The sequence below is a fragment of the Dermochelys coriacea genome, chromosome 6, assembly GCF_009764565.3.
Source record: "Dermochelys coriacea isolate rDerCor1 chromosome 6, rDerCor1.pri.v4, whole genome shotgun sequence".
Classification (NCBI taxonomy): domain Eukaryota; kingdom Metazoa; phylum Chordata; order Testudines; family Dermochelyidae; genus Dermochelys; species Dermochelys coriacea.
Window position 1 is genome coordinate 20,538,158 of NC_050073.1, and position 15,818 is coordinate 20,553,975.

At 48.3% G+C, this 15,818-nt stretch overlaps 1 long non-coding RNA gene across 1 annotated transcript; it reads left to right on the forward strand.

Moving 5' to 3' along the window:
* Positions 1–496: 496 nt before the first annotated feature.
* Positions 497–2,739, forward strand: LOC122460853. The gene is made up of 2 exons (XR_006282418.1): positions 497–632; positions 2,677–2,739. It is a non-coding gene; the product is annotated as an uncharacterized LOC122460853 (long non-coding RNA).
* Positions 2,740–15,818: the final 13,079 nt, after the last annotated feature.

The following is a 15,818-nucleotide window of genomic DNA, read 5'->3' on the forward strand; positions in this document are numbered from 1 at the left end:
TGAATCTCATTTCCTGTTTGGCCAGTGTGGCAAGCTGCAGGTGAGTGCAGATCTCATCAGCAGAGGTGACCATGATGGAGTCCCAGAATCGCAAAAGAGCTCCAGCATGGACCGAACAGAAGGTACAGTATCTGATCGCTGTATGGGGAGACAAATCTGTGCTATCAGAACTCCGTTCCAAAAGATGAAATGCCCAAACATTTGAAAAATCTCCAATGGCATGAAGGACAGAGGCTATAACAGGGACCCGCAGCAGTGCCGCGTGAAACTTAAGGAGCTCAGGCAAGCCTACCAAAAAAACAGAGGCAAATGGCCGCTCGGGGTCAGAGCCCCAGATATGCCACTTCTATGATGAGCTGCATGCCATTCTAGGGGGTGCAGCCACCACTACCTCACCCCTGTGCTTTGACTCCGTCAATGGATTATCATACAACAGGGATGCGCATTTGGGGATGAGGAAGATGATGAGGAGGAGGAGGAGGAAGAGGTTGAACAGAGCGCACAGCCAGCAAGCGGAGAAACTGTTTTCCCCGAGAGCCAGGAACTGTTTCTCACCCTGGACCTGGAGCCAGTACCCCACGAACCAACCCAAGGTGGGCTCCTGGACTCACCAGGCGGAGAAGGGGTCTCTGGTGAGTGTACCTTGGTAAATATAATATGTAACCCTTCTGCCAGTCCGAGTTGATGGCAGCAAGGGCCGGGTTCAGTACATAGGGGATCCCTCTCAACAACGCAATGCAAAACTAGCTCGAGCCCCCACCCAGTGACCTGGGAAAATCTTACACACACCCCTGGGTGCCTCAAAGAGGCAATACTTCCCTTCTCGCAAGCACAGAGTCTCGGTGTAGCAGAAAATCTTTAATAACATGAGGTAAACAACATCAGCATTAAATTGGGAAAACACCACAACTAGAGTTCATAAACCAAACCATGAGCAAAGACCCACCCCAGCAAATTGGGCTGTGTCCTTTCCCTTTGGTTCTTGAGTCCAGCAACCCAAAAATCACCCAAAGTCCCAAAAGTTCAACAACCAAAAGTCTCTGTCCCTGGTCAGTACAGCCCCAGAGTTCAAAAGTTTATCTGCAGAGTTTTACCACCCAGACTGGGTGGAAATGGGAGAAGGGGGTGTCAAGGGGCACCTTACATGGTCCGAGGCCGACTGCCCTGCTTCTCCATGGGGTTCTGCTACAGCCTTCACCACCAGCTGGTCCACTCCGCTCCACCAGCCATCCTGTGAACTGCTCTGCCAGCCACTCCATAATATATCTCCAGGCCCCCCATTACTTAACACAGCACTCAATGATTTCAGCTCTTAGCAATTTCAGCTTGTAGTAGGGGAGTCTCAGTACTGGTACACCCTTGGCCCAAAGTGAATTCAGCACAGCAACCTGTAATTAGACTCCTAATAGAATCAAAATTAGCTCTGATATTCCACAGTAGAGAGAGGAGGTAGTGCAATTGATATTTCAGACCCTCAAAACAAGCCCCCCCCCCCTTTCTCAATTCACTGGGTTTTGGAACCCATGTCCCTTGTCTAGCGAGTGCTACTTAGTTGATGGCAAGTCCCTCCATCATAAAACAGTTCCACTGTCCTTGAGTCACACAATCAGGGTAACCACATTTTATTCTTCCTGCCCCAATAATAGAGAAACTGGGGATCCCACAGCAGCCAAAGTGACCATTTGGACTGCTGTGGGATCATGCTAGATGGGGTGGGTGTGCATATGCAAACAAGATCAGCCCCTGAAGTTCTTTTCCTCAACTTGCCACAATTCACCACCAGGGTAGAGCTCATCCTGACTCTGCTTACAAATACATGGTTTAAAAGCAAGCGTGTTTAATGATTAATTTGCCCTGAAGACTTGGGAGGCAGTCGCAGCCAGTACAGCTATTGGAAAAGTCTGTTAATATGTCTGGAGATGGAGCAGAAATCCCATAGGGACATCTCTATAAAGCTGTCCTGGATGGTCACTCCTCATGGTCACCTGGTTGAAATAGGGTAATTTTATTAAGGGGGCATTCAGAGGTGGCCGTTCTTGCTGGGCTGTTTGCCTGTGGCTGAAAAGAAATCTTCCCTGCAGTTATCCACATGGTGGGGGGAGGGGTGACGCCATCATCCTAGAGAATTGGGTGTGTGTGTGGGGGGGTGGCCATTCCTGCTGGGCTGTGGGCCTGTGGCTAAACAGAAATCTTCCCCGGTTAGCCATTCAGTGGGGGGAGGGGTGAAGCGGTCACCCCAGAGAATTGGGTGAGTGTGGGGGGGGCGGGAGGGGGTTAGTTGGATTTGTGCTGCACATTAAACCCGAAAAGCACAGCCCCTCCTTTTAAATTGCCAACCCATTTTAAATGGCCAACCCAATGGCTGCTTGGTATGGGAAAGGAGGGTGCTGCTGTTTGAAGCCATTCCCACACGTTATGAAGGTTAAAGAAGCCAAAAGACTGTGGCTTACCATGGTTGCCTGCAGGCTGAATTCTGTTGCCCGCCGGCCCTGCGTGTGTGATCTCCCACACCAAACTGGCAGACCCTCAATATAAGAGGCAAAATGCGACCTTGTACTGAAAGTACATGTGCTATGTAACGTTAACAGCAAGGTTCACCGTGAAAGAGTCTACCCATTGTTCTCTAAAATGTGTCTTTTTAACTACTACTCTCCCTTTTTTTCCCCCCTCCTGCAGCTGCAAAGGTTTCAACGCTCACACTACCATCTCCGTCCCAGAGGCTAGCGAAGATTAGAAGGAGAAAAAAACGCACTTGCTATGAAATGTTCTCTGAGCTCATGCAGTCCTCCCACACTGAAAGAGCCCAGCAGAATGCATGGAGGCAGACAGTGTCAGAGTCCAGGAAAGCACAATGTGAATGCGAGGACAGGTGGCGGATTGAAGATGACAGGTGGCGTCAGCTTGCTGACAGAAAGCAGGAGGCAACGCTGAGGCTACTGGAGGATCAAACTGATACGCTCCGGCGTATGGTTGAGCTGCAGGAAAGGCAGCAAGAGCACAGACTGCTGCTACAGCCCGTGTAACCAACCACCCTCCTCCCTAACTTCCATGGCCTCCTCACCCAGAAGCCCAAGAACGCAGTGGTCCTTTTCCCCAAGCACTCCACCCCAGAGGACTGCCCAAGCAACAGAAAGCAGGCATTCAATAAGTTTTAAAGTGCTGTGTGGCCTTGTCCTTCCCTCCTCCCCCCCAACCCGGACTTCCCTCCTCCCCCACCCCTCCTGGGCTACCTTGGCAGTTATCCCCCTATTTGTGTGATGAATTAATAAAGAATGCATTAATTTGAAACAACAATGACTTTATTGCCTCTGCAAGCGGTGATCGAAGGTGGGAGGGGAGGGTGGTTGGCTTACAGGGAAGTAGAGTGAACCAAGGGGGAGGATTTTCATCAAGGAGAAACAAACAGAACTTTCACACCATAGCCTGGCCAGTCATGAAACTGGTTTTCAAAGCTTCTCTGATGCACACCGCGCCCTCCTGTGCTCTTCTAACTGCCCTGGTGTCTGGCTGCACATAATCAGTGGCCAGGTGATTTGCCTCAACCTCCCACCCCGCCATAAACGTCTCCCCCTTACTCTCACAGATGTTGTGGAGCGCACAGCAAGCAATAATAACAATGGGAATATTGTTTTTGCTGAGGTCTAACCGAGTCAGTAAACATCCAAATGCACATTCTACCACCATTCTGCACTTGCTCAGCCTATAATTGAACAGCTCCTGACTACTGTCCCGGCTGCCTGTGTATGGCTTCATGAGCCATGGCAGCAAGGGGTAGGCTGGGTCCCCAAGGATAACTATAGGCATTTCAACAACCCCAGTGGTTATTTTCTCGTCTGGGAAGACAGTCCGTTGCTGCAGCTTTTGAAACAGACCAGAGTTCCTGAAGATGCGAGCATCATGTACGTTTTCCGGCCATCCCACGTTGATGTTGGTGAAATGTCCCTTCTGATCCACCAGTGCTTGCAGCACCATTGAAAAGTACCCCTTTTGGTTTATGTACTCGCTGCCTTGGTGGTCCGGAGCCAAGATAGGGATATGTGTTCTGTCTATCATCCCACCACAGTTAGGGAATCCCATTGCAGCAAAGCCATCCACTATGACCTGCACATTTCCCAGAGTCACTACCCTTGATAGCAGCAGCTCAATGATTGCGTTGGCTACTTGGATCACAGCAGCCCTCACAGTAGATTTGCGCACTCCAAATTGATTTCCGACTGACTGGTAGCTGTCTGGCGCTGCAAGCTTTCACAGGGCTATCGCCACTCGCTTGTGAACTGTAAGGGCTGCTCTCATCTTGGTATTCTTGCACTTCAGGGCAGGGGAAAGCAAGTCACAAAGTTCCATGAAAGTGCCCTTACTCATGCAAAAGTTTCGCAGCCATTGGGAATCGTCCCAGACCTGCAACGCTATGAGGTCCCACCAGTCTGTGCTTGTTTCCCGGGCCCAGAATCGGCATTCCATGGCATGAGCCTGCCCCATTGCCACCATGATGTCCAAATTGCTGGGGTCCGTACTTTGAGAGAAGTCTGTGTCCATGTCCTCATCACTCTCATCACCACACTGCCGTCGCCTCCTTGCCTGCTTTTGCAGGTTCTGGTTCTGCATATACTGCTGGATAACACGCGTGGTGTTTACAACGCTCATAACTGCCGCGGTGATCTGAGCGGGCTCCATGCTTGCCATGGCATGGCGTCTGCAGGAGAACAGGAGAGCAGAGTGGCAGTGGAAGCGACGGGTGGGTGACGATGCTGACAGCAATATGGCGCCCGCACGGAAAAAGGCGCGAAACTATTGTCGGCTGTTGCTTTCATGGTGGGAGGGAAGGGAGAGCAAGGAGTAGGCTGGCAGCAGACGGTGCAGTATGACTGTCATCGTTTCCAGACAGACTGAATCTCCATGAGACAAAACTTCAGAAGAGAATGACCTGGAGTCACTCACATTTATGTCCAGGTGCCCCTGACCGACCTCACCGCGGTCAGCCAAGAGCACCCAGGAGACGACGACGGCTACCAGTCAAACTGCACCATCTGTTGCCACAAGGCAATGAGCTGCTGATGTGTAGCAATGCAGTACTGCTTCTGCCAGCACCCAGGAGACGTATAGTGACGGTGAACTGAGTGGGCTCCATGCTTGCCGTGGTATGGCATCTGCACGGATAACCCAGGAAAAAAGGCACAAAACAATTGCCGTTGCTTTCATGGAGGGAGGGAGGGAGGGTTGGGGAGCCTGACGACATGTACCCAGAACCACCCGCGACAATGTTTTTGCCCCATCAGGCATTGGGATTTCTTCCCAGAATTCCAATGGGCAGCGGAGACTGCGGGAACTGTGGGATAGCTACCCACAGTGCAACGCTCTGGAAGTCGACGCTAGCCTTGGTACTGTGGACGCGCTCCGCCGACTTAATGGTCTTAAGTGGGGACACACACAATCGACTGTATAAAATCGATTTCTAAAAAATCGACTTCTATAAATTCGACCTAATTTCGCAGTGTAGTCACAGGCCAAGTGCTGATGTTGGCTCAGCAGTGAGAAGCTGAGAGGCGATGGTGCTGTTTATGTGTCAGTGGAGCAGGCAGCCAGCTGGCCTGTTCTCTCAACAGCTTTCTCAATAGATGCTGAATACTATGAAGGAGAGAGTGGCAGCTGTGGGGATCCCCAGGTTAGGGCTGTGAAGGTGGAGGAACAGTCACCCATAACAATTCTAGGGGTTCCATCACAGGACGAATGACCTGAGCCAATGTCAAGGTGTTTGCATTTGGCCCTGCAGCTTCTTGGAGGCAGGACAGGCATAGTTTTAAATGCCACAGAGATATCAAGCAGGATAAGTGGATATACCTCCCATGTCTCTGGCCTGCAGGAGGTCATCCACCAATGCATGAAAGGCTGCCTGAATCCCATGCGCTAGCCTGAAGCCTGATTGAGATGGATCGAAGACACTGGCTGCTGACAGGCAGAGACTGTCTTTTGCTAGCTCCTTGATTAGCTTGCTTAGAAAATGGACGTTATACACCAGGCAGTAGTTTGCAAGGTCTCCAGTGTTTTGTAAAGATTTCTTTAGCACTTTTCAGACTGCTGCATGCTGTAGGGCCGGGATGGGGGAGAATCCTCTTTTCCAAAAAGAAGATTTTTAGTTTAATTCAATCCAAAGAAAAAAGTGGTTTTTGGACCCTCAGCCTGGACCATAGGGAACATCTATTCATATCACGAAAAGTCCTGCCACCCTGGAATGGCAGGGGTGAGGGTGAATTACAATGGTGAGGTCCACATCAAAAGACAAGGTCTCAACTTCTCAGACAGGGCTAGAGGATAATGAGAATTCCTGGCCACAGCTGTTCTCCAAGGCTCTGGGAGCTGCTGAGAATCCAGTAAGACCAGTGGGTAGGGTGTGAAGCTGATTATTAAAAGGTGGGCATCATTATTGTTATATAGTATATAGCATGTTATATTAGATGTATAGCATGTGTCAGCCAGCTTGTCCTCCTCCTAGTCGCTATCCAGGGAGACACTGGGAACCTCAATCAGCAACTCCAGCCAGCTCTGATGAAATGGAGACTTAACTATGTGTCAGCTGCAGACTGAAGGCACCACATCCCACACCACCAGATTCTCTCCCATGACAGCTTCACAGAGACACTGGACAGGAAGCAGATGACAGTGGTACCTGAGGAAAAAAAGAGCTCTCAGGGGAAACAAATGGTTACTTACTATCACCTCCAAGGAGAGGAAAGGAAAGGAAAGAACAGAGCCATTCAAAAATGACTGCCATTGGCGGGGTCTGCAGCCATCTCAGAGAGACCTCCTGGACAATGTTACCAAAGGCTGCCAATAGATCTTAAAGAATCAGAATGGATGCTTGCAACTAGATCTTCAGCTAGTGTACATCAGCAAAGCTCTATTGACCTCAAAGCTCTATTGATGATGCTGATTTATATCAGCTGACAATCTGGACCTTGATTTCTGTCCATTGCCAGGAAAAGGGTACTGATTAGTGAGATAAGTGCAGGCTCCATACTATATCCAGACCTAAAAACCTGATTGACCGGGGCCAGGGGAAGCTGGGCACTCCAGTTATTGCCAGAGTTCCTTCTCTGCTTCCCTCCGAAAAGGGAGAGAAGAAGCTGGGAGATAATCAGCAAGACTAACAATGTCAACCAATTGTTTATAGTTGAGCAAGGACCTGTGTAATAGGGTTTCCAAACCCCACACTAAGCATGGGCCAAAGGGAGAGGAGACTCTTCTTTGCTTATAGGCAATCAGGCTAATCCCATGCCCAACCAGCTGCCAGAATTGCCAGTGGTGGAGACATGCCCCCACAGCTGTGACCAATAAAGACAACAAGCGGAAAGGCCTGCATAGGAGAGGGGCAACAGCTCCATGCCAGGCTGCCTGTGAGAAACCAACCAGGAGATGAAAAGAGACTAATCTATGGAGATTAGGAGCCGATGGACTGAATTTAAGAGAAGAGTTTACAGATAAGTCTAATTGCGGATGAATTGAAAGGGACCAGTTAGGGGAAAAAGCTGGGCCCCCTAGGAAGACTGAATCAAGTGCAGTTGACAGCCTAACAGTACCTTCTTTAAGAGATGCGGTCCCCTGCCCTCTCAAAGGGAAGTACTGACAATCTGCACCAAGAATGGACCCAGTGGCTGCCTGTTAGATTCTAGTAGCCAAGAGGGACAAGGCCCAGGACTCTTGAATGATTAAAGGGATGCATTGCTGAATGTGTTGCAACCCAACTACTCTTGTAATTAAACCTCTAGCATATGCCACTCACAGTACTAGCTAAATTAAATGAAGCCTGAAATGCCATGGGAGTTAAAGAGACTGGGGCAAGTGGGCGGATAGTGGGGGAGTAGAGAGAGGATAGATAGGCAATGGGGTAACCCCTGATACTTTAGCCTATTCAGAGAGTCTCCAGTTCAGTACAAATACAAAGCAGTTTTGGAAGCCTCTGCTTTGTTTCCTAGGGAACATGCATCCAAGTTGCAAAAAGCCCTGCTCCAAATGGCATGTATGGGCAGCCTTTGAGCCACAGAGACCCAAGACTAGGTGATTCAGATGAAGGCTAAATACCCATAATGCACCTAGCAATACTGCTCTTAGGGGACAAAGGTCCTTTCTATCCCCTGTAGGTGGTCATCTTATGTCCAGAACCACAAGATTTCTGCCTGTTTAATGTTTGGTGTATGGTATCCACAGGGGTCTCATGTTTTGGCTCCAGACTTCCGTATAGTTAGACTTCATGTGATTGCTCGGCCTACTCTGAGCATCCAGGCTTCTTGGCAGAAGGATATGGCTGTTTGCTGTTCCTTTTGACCATGGCTTTTCCTGCAGCAATGGAACAAACATAAAACGGCTTCACGTGTATTGGAGTAAACACTGCTGCTTTAAGAGCCAATGATGTAGCCTCCATGATGATCCCTGATCTCGGCAGCTGCTTTTAGACCCAGTGACTTGGGCCAGCAAAAATTCAAGCTGACTCACCGAGAGATGACTGGCACGTGAAGGACTCATTGAGTTCTTTCACAAACACAACAGTACTCTACTCTCTGTGCTAAGGGGTGTGCTGAGCTGTGTCCTTGAGCCCCTTATTAACAGGCTGTCCTGTTACTAATCCCTGGAGAATGCTGGGAAAAATCTTTGTTTGAGAAAACTCTTCAGAGCACAAGGCGTAACTATGAAACCCAGCTGTGGCCCTAGTGAGATGCCCAGTGGCAGCACAGAGTACGGCGGCTGCAGGTTTGCTGTGGGTTCAGCACTGGGCTGCTCCGCTTACTTCAAAGTGGTGCAGTATTGGAAACTCAGTGCTCAGAATCATTTCAGCTCTTAAGTGGGTTACTAGTGGATTTTCCACTATTACTCTAGGATATTGCAGTGTTTTACCAAGGACAGTATTTCACACTGGCTATAGTATTTTACTGGCTCAAGCTCTTCTTTTGTCTTTTATCTAGGAAGGCAGGAGGGGCTCAATAGACACCACTTGTAAATGTTTTCTATAATGAATTCAAATGATGATCTTGTGTGTGAAAAAAGGTAAAAACACACATCCACACATGAGCACACACCCACCCAGGGACACACACACTATGTACACATGCACGCACACACACAGAGTATGCATATATATGCACACACAGATGCAGAAATAGTCACATACAAAGAGTACATATGTACATGCACAAACATAGTCTGTCTCACAGAGTACACATGTATGCTCACAGTCTCTCCCTCATACACATAGTACACACGTACATGCACACATAATCTCTCTCACTCACAGTACACACGCACATGCATGCAAGTACTTAGTTACACACAAAGAGTACAAACACACACTGATTACCCACATACACGCAAAAACACGCATATTACCCACATACATGCAAAAACACATACATGCAAAAACACACATACATGCACTGTCATACATATAGCGACAAATATAGAGGACACACATACAAAGTACACACATTGAGAACACACTCACACTTGTGCATGCTTACATAGTCACACACATATACACACAGAACACACAAAAGTGTACACACACACAGTTTCTCTCTCTCTTTCTCACACACACACACGTCTACCTGCTTTTGCCTTGTCAGTTTTGTTTCCAAAACAGTCTCAAGTTGCAGCCAAAAGTTAATAAAGCTCTGAAATTTCTTGGACACCATCAATGCAGCTGTCAGTTAGCATGTAAACACCTGGTGTGCTGCCAGGCCCCTCCACAGTGCCACCATTTCATAAAAAAGGAGCCAGTTTTCCTTCTTTTTCTTTCAAACTGCAACACTATTGCAACACTATTGCAACAAGCCCAGGATAACTGGTACTAATGGGGCACCGATGTGGGGAAGATCTCAATCGTAGGAGCCAGAAGTGGTACTGCTGTGAGGAAGCCCACACTCCTGGAGTGCCATTTATACATTTGACATGCTGTCTTTGCGTGTGTGTATGTGAGAGAGAGAGAGAGTGAATGAGAGACTTTAGGAACACTAATCTCATGTGCCAAAGTGCTGGGGCAGCTGGCACCTCCTCCTGGCATCTGGATGGACAGGGTAGTCAATGTTTTCCTCCAGTTTTATGGTGACTAGGAATAAGGGGCAAAGAAAGGGGATTGGGGACATGCCTTAGGCAAGGATCCTCTGTAATCTTCCCTAGTCCAGCAGAAACAATATCCTACTGAAACAGGTTTCTTCTGATTTCTCAGTGAGCCTGTCACATGCCTCCACAGAACAAAGCCGGCTTGTCTGGCTCTGGCTGAGGAGATCAACTCAGCCTCTTAGTAGGTGCAAAACGGAGCATATCTAGGGAGCCAGGATTTCAAATACCAGCCAATGGCGCACTTCTCGCAGGCACCATGGGTGTGGGCAAGGGGTGCCAAGGCTGACCTCATGGGGAGTGTCTTTAAAACACACAACTTGCCCAAATGGAGTTGTTTTGCTGTCCCAGGGAGAGTTGGGCAGAGCACATCTCTTTATAGGATCGGTGTACAGGCACGGTGCGAGTGTCTGAGGGGGCAAATGTGCACTATTCGTGAGAGAAATGAACTCACCCATTCAGTGCTCCCTAGAGGCCCTGGTGCCCCCAGCAGGCCATGCACGATCCTTGGGTGTGCGTGGTTTGCCCTGGCTTCCTCCTAAGTCACTGCTGCATGCAGCCATGTGGTTGGAGAGCCCGGGGTATGGTGCAAGTCTAACCACCGGGTGCTAAAGTAAGGGTGGCTGCAGGGCAGTACAGCTTCTCTTTCTCTGCTAGTAGAGAGACTGTATTCCCTGTGTAACCCACACACGCTCTGGGTGTGGTGTTCTGTCCCATCTAGTGGCACCGTGACCACTTAGAGAGAGTTAAATGAGTCTATGCTACAGCCTTAGCTAACAGCTCATGCCTATGCTGTAGAGGCTCATGGACTAAGCTCCAGAGGTCCCCGGTTCGATCCTGCCCACCGACAACTTGGGTCTGTTGGCGTTACACCTGCTCTCCTTCCTGCTGTTCTCAGGCAGCATTGCTGCCCCAGCACTGCCTTTCCATGCTGCCCCTGCAGACCCTCCACCTGGTGATGTGAGGAGCCCATATCAGGCAAGGGCAAGGAGAAGTGACCCTAAGTCCCTCTGCTTGCTGTCTAAGAAAGGAGTAGAGCATTTACTTAGAGCTCAGCCTGACTCTTGCCAGGGTTCCCCTCTTCTGGGGCTTTCACACTAAACCACAGCCATGCAACCAAATTTGGAGAGCTCTCCTCCTCCACTGACCTGGATCTACTGCAGCCCCACATGAGAGGATCCAATGGGATAGCAGAGATGCACATGTGTGTGGGTCACTGCTGGCGGCGGGAGACTAACTGAGCCGTTGAACTCTCCCAGTATGGCAAGCCCAATGTTCCTCCCTGTTATCCAGGGCTGGTGAATTGGTGGCGTTTTACAACATGGATCAGCATTAGGCTATAACCTCCATTGGGCCTGAAATTTACAAAATATGTTGGTCCACGGAAAGGAGATGTGGCCTGTTTGAATTTGGGGAGGGTTAGGATTAGCCCTAACTCCTTCTTCCCCAATGTAGCTTCATTCCCACCCAGATGGCAGATTTTGATAGTCCGGTCCAGTGACCCAGAGAGTCTCAATTGCAGAAGAATGGGCTAGTGAGTGTGGTGATCATTTGGCTCAGCTTTATGTATGTCACACTGATACACTTTAGTTGGAGATGGTGGAAATTTCCCACATATGAGTTTGTAACAATGTTTTTCATCACAAATTAGAGTTCAGAGGAAAACTTTCCCCCTCCGTGCCCCCCCCCGAAAGCTTGGATGAAAAACTGTGTTGCAAAGTTTGTGGGGGTTGATCAGCTATCCAACTGGTCACATTTGGGGGGGGGGAATTCTTTTTTTTTAATTAAAAAACAAAACAAAACAGTGCCTGATGGGGCAAAAACAGTAAAAATCTTTCTCCTGCAGCTCACAACTGCCTCACCCCTTCTGCTATGGCTAGCAACCTCCTCCTCTTCTGTTTGTGCTGAGCCCTGATGCGTGGTCCAGCAGCATGCGCTCTGAGCCACTGGAGTGCTAAATAGTTTTTGGAGCAAGCTAAAGGTTTGGTCACTGAAGATCTATAACTTAAAGACCAAACACGAAATGTTCATCTCCAGGTGTCTTTGCACCTTAACATATGTATGTGACAGCTGGAAATCCACCAAAGGTACCGGCAGATGTCTAAATGGCTTTAAAAGAAAATGCCTCAGGGAAATACTAGGTATTAAATGGATTGAATTTATAACAAATGCTGAGATTGGTCAGAGTGTCCAAGAACCACTTATCTTTAAAGTTATCCAGAAAAGAGAATGGACATATCTGGGACGTGTATTAAGAACGAAGCCAGAGGATCTGCCATGGTAGGCATGCCATTCAGCAGATGGAGGAACATGTAAAAGGGGCTGACCGAAAGAATCCCTCCATCAGTCACTCTGCAGAGAAGGCAAAAATGTATGGGAATTAACAAGAGGGAAAACATGCAAAGAGCAGCCCAGGATAGACAGGGATGGCAGAGCCCTGTTTGTGCTACGAGAGACATCTGATGGCTCAGGAAGGATTCAGATCAGGAAGTTCCATTAGGTTTTGGAGTGTGAACAGTTCAATAGTAACTGGGCCTAGAATCAGAACCAGCAATGGAGGATGGGCCCAGAGTCCCTCACTTAGGGGAGGAGAGGTAACCAAAAGCAGAAGTGCTAGCATGGCTGGTTTGGGATGAAGCAAGACCAGTGGCTGAGTGTTCCTTCCCCTTCTCTATTGCAAGCACATTTTGCCGCTTTCAGTCATCACCCCTTGTGCTGACAGCACTGGCCTGAAAGCACATGGCTCCATTATCCAATCCTTAGCAGTTTATGCTGTGTAATAACCCACATGCATCTCTGTTTATTCAGGGTGAGCAGAGGCACCAGATTACCCACCCTAATTGTGAGTGGTTTCTCTTCCCTCATCATGCATCTGGATAACCTCCCAGTGTCCTGCCTGCCTGCCAAAGATTCATATCATTCCTGAGTCAGCTAATCCTTACTTGCTGAGATATTTGACTGTCAGTGTTAAACTCGGCACAAAAGCCTAGGGAATAGGCATTAATTAAGAAGTCTCATTCAGTGCTATGTGGAAATTCTAACTTCCTAGCAGTGTTAGCTCTGAGGTCCCAGCCTGGTACAGCTGAACGGTGGTGATAAGTAAGCTGGTGTGGCAATGTAGTGGGGGTGTGACACAGCAGCATCCTTCCTGGGAAAGGTGGATGAAAAAATTCACAAGGCAGCAAGAACTAATGGTTAGAGCAGGGGACCATGAATCATGATTCCTAACTTCTAGCCTAGTCTCTGACACTGACTTACTATGTGACCTTGGGCAGCTGCTTAAGACTCCCTACAGCTCAGATTCCCCCCCCCACCCCACCCCCTGCTTGCTCTTTGCATTGCTTAGGTGATAGAAAGTGGCCCTGGCTGGCCAGCACAGAATTCTCTCTGGACAGGGGAGGTCTTAGCTGGAGTTAACTAGCACAGCCTGTGCCTGCACCAACTGCTTTTCACATCCCTTAGTTTCAGAGAAGATTATAAACAGGCTCGGATGATTTTGACTTTTTTTATAATTTTGCTGCATAATAGTTATGCTTATTTTAAGCATCCCCCCCCATTTTTATCAGTTTAAATTTTCACAATTGCAGGAAATTATGGGACAATGTAGAGGTTAGACAATCATTCAGTGACAATAGATTGAGATTAAAAAACTAAAAGATTAAAAGTAGGGGTGAGTCACAGTGCAGCAGACCACAGTGGCACTCTGCCAATTTGGAACTGGCATATGGTCTCCTAGGGCTCATAGCCAGCTAGCGTCAGTTAAAGCAGCTGTTAGGCTGTTCTAACTTCTGCTGGGGCTGAGGGCCGTAGCAGGTGCACGCTGAGAAGCAAGGGGCCAGTGAGTGCTGCCTCCCTGCCTCTGCCTCTCCTGCAGTGAACAGAACTCAGTGCAAGACAGAATCGGGGCGTATGTCTCAGGTTCCTATGGTTAAATCTGGGAGAAGTATGTTTACTTACCTCCCATGGGGTGGTTTGCTCAGTACATTGAAGAGGAAAAGTACTTAGCATTATTAAGGGTGATTACTTGTGGGTGCTATTTGAAAATAGCTAACATCTGCACCTGAATTTACAAATTGTAAAGTCAAGAGCCAGACCCTCAGCTGGTGCAAGTTGGTGTAGCTCCACTGATGTCTCTTTCTATAAGCTGAGGATCTGGCCCTTCTCTATTTATTTTGCAGATCTGTCTTTAAGCAAATCTTGGGATCCAAACGTGCCTGATGTTGTCAGCCGGATCTGAACTTGGCAGCCAGTCCCCCATCACCTTGCATTGTAAGACATGTAAAAAAGGAGAGTGGCACCTACTGGTGAAACTATAGAACTGAAAGTGATTTTCACGAACAAGAATAGGTTTCAGAGTAGCAGCCGTGTTAGTCTGTATTCTCTAAGGTGCCACAAGTACTCCTTTTCTTTTTACGAACAAGAATGTTCACGAAAAAGACTGAGGTTGGGGAATTATTTCAAGTCCAGATGTTCCTAAAGAGATGACTCCATATTTGGCTTTTACGTAATCGGAAGCGCTGGTAGAGACACTTCTAGCTCAAGTTGCCCAACATAAGATCCTCTTTTCAGTTGCTTATAACTTCGCCAGACTTCAACTGGTTGAACTGAAATTTTCCATGCCGGGTGTTTGCCTCAGGTTGAATTATTTATTTTTTTGAAAGCTTCCGCAAAAACAATTCAGCTGTTTATAAGAACAAGGTCAGGGGAAAATACATTATTGTGCCCATGTTAAAAATATTCCTACAAGCATTTTTGTAGAGAAGCTCTAGCACTTGTGTACTTCGGAGTAATGGCTTGAAATTGGACAGGAGAGTGGCCCTGATGTCAGAAATGTGCCTTTGACATGAAAAACTGCCTACATTTGGCCACGTGAGAGCCCTTTGAAAAATCTCAGTTTGCAAATGCTCAGTATGAACTGATTGGGTTTTGGCAGCCATCTGCACCCCACTCAGGGACACAGGAGCTGAGCAGCACTTTCTCTGCAATTGTTGCTCCTGTGGCACCACGCACCAGAACTGAAAGCAGGGGTAGATGGTCTCTCCTGTGTCCTCAGTGTTCCCATGGCTAGTATCAGGCAGGATGGAGTAAGAAGCCACCTGACTTGAATGCAGAGCGTGTGCAAGAACCAGGACAGTGGAGGGCGTGAATTGTGATAAGGAGCCAGGAAGTGGGGAGGAGACTGAGGGTATGTCTACACAATGAAATTAGGTCCATTTTATAGAAGTTGATTTTTAGAAATCGATTTTATACAGTCAATTGTGTATGTCCCCACTAAGCGCATTAAGTTGGCAGAGTGTGTTCTCACTACCGTGGCTAGCGTCAATTCACGAAGCGGTGCACAGTAGCTATCCCACAGTTCCCGTAGTCTCTGCTGCCCATTGGAATTCTGGGTTAAGCTCCCATTGCCTGATGGGGCAAAAACATTGTCGAGAGTGGTTTTGGGTACATGTCATCAGTCGCTCCTCCTTCCCTCCCTGCCTCCCTCCCTCCATGAAAGCAACAGCAGACAATCGTTTTGTGCCTTTTTTCCTGGGTTACCCGTGCAGACGCCATACCACGGCAAGCATGGAGCCCGCTCAACTCACCGCTGCTGTTGTGAGCATTGTAAACACCTTGTGCATTATCCTGGAGTATGTGCAGAACTGGGCTAGACGCCAGCACGAGGACGATTGTGATGAGGACATGGACACAGACGTTCCTGCAAAGCACAGACT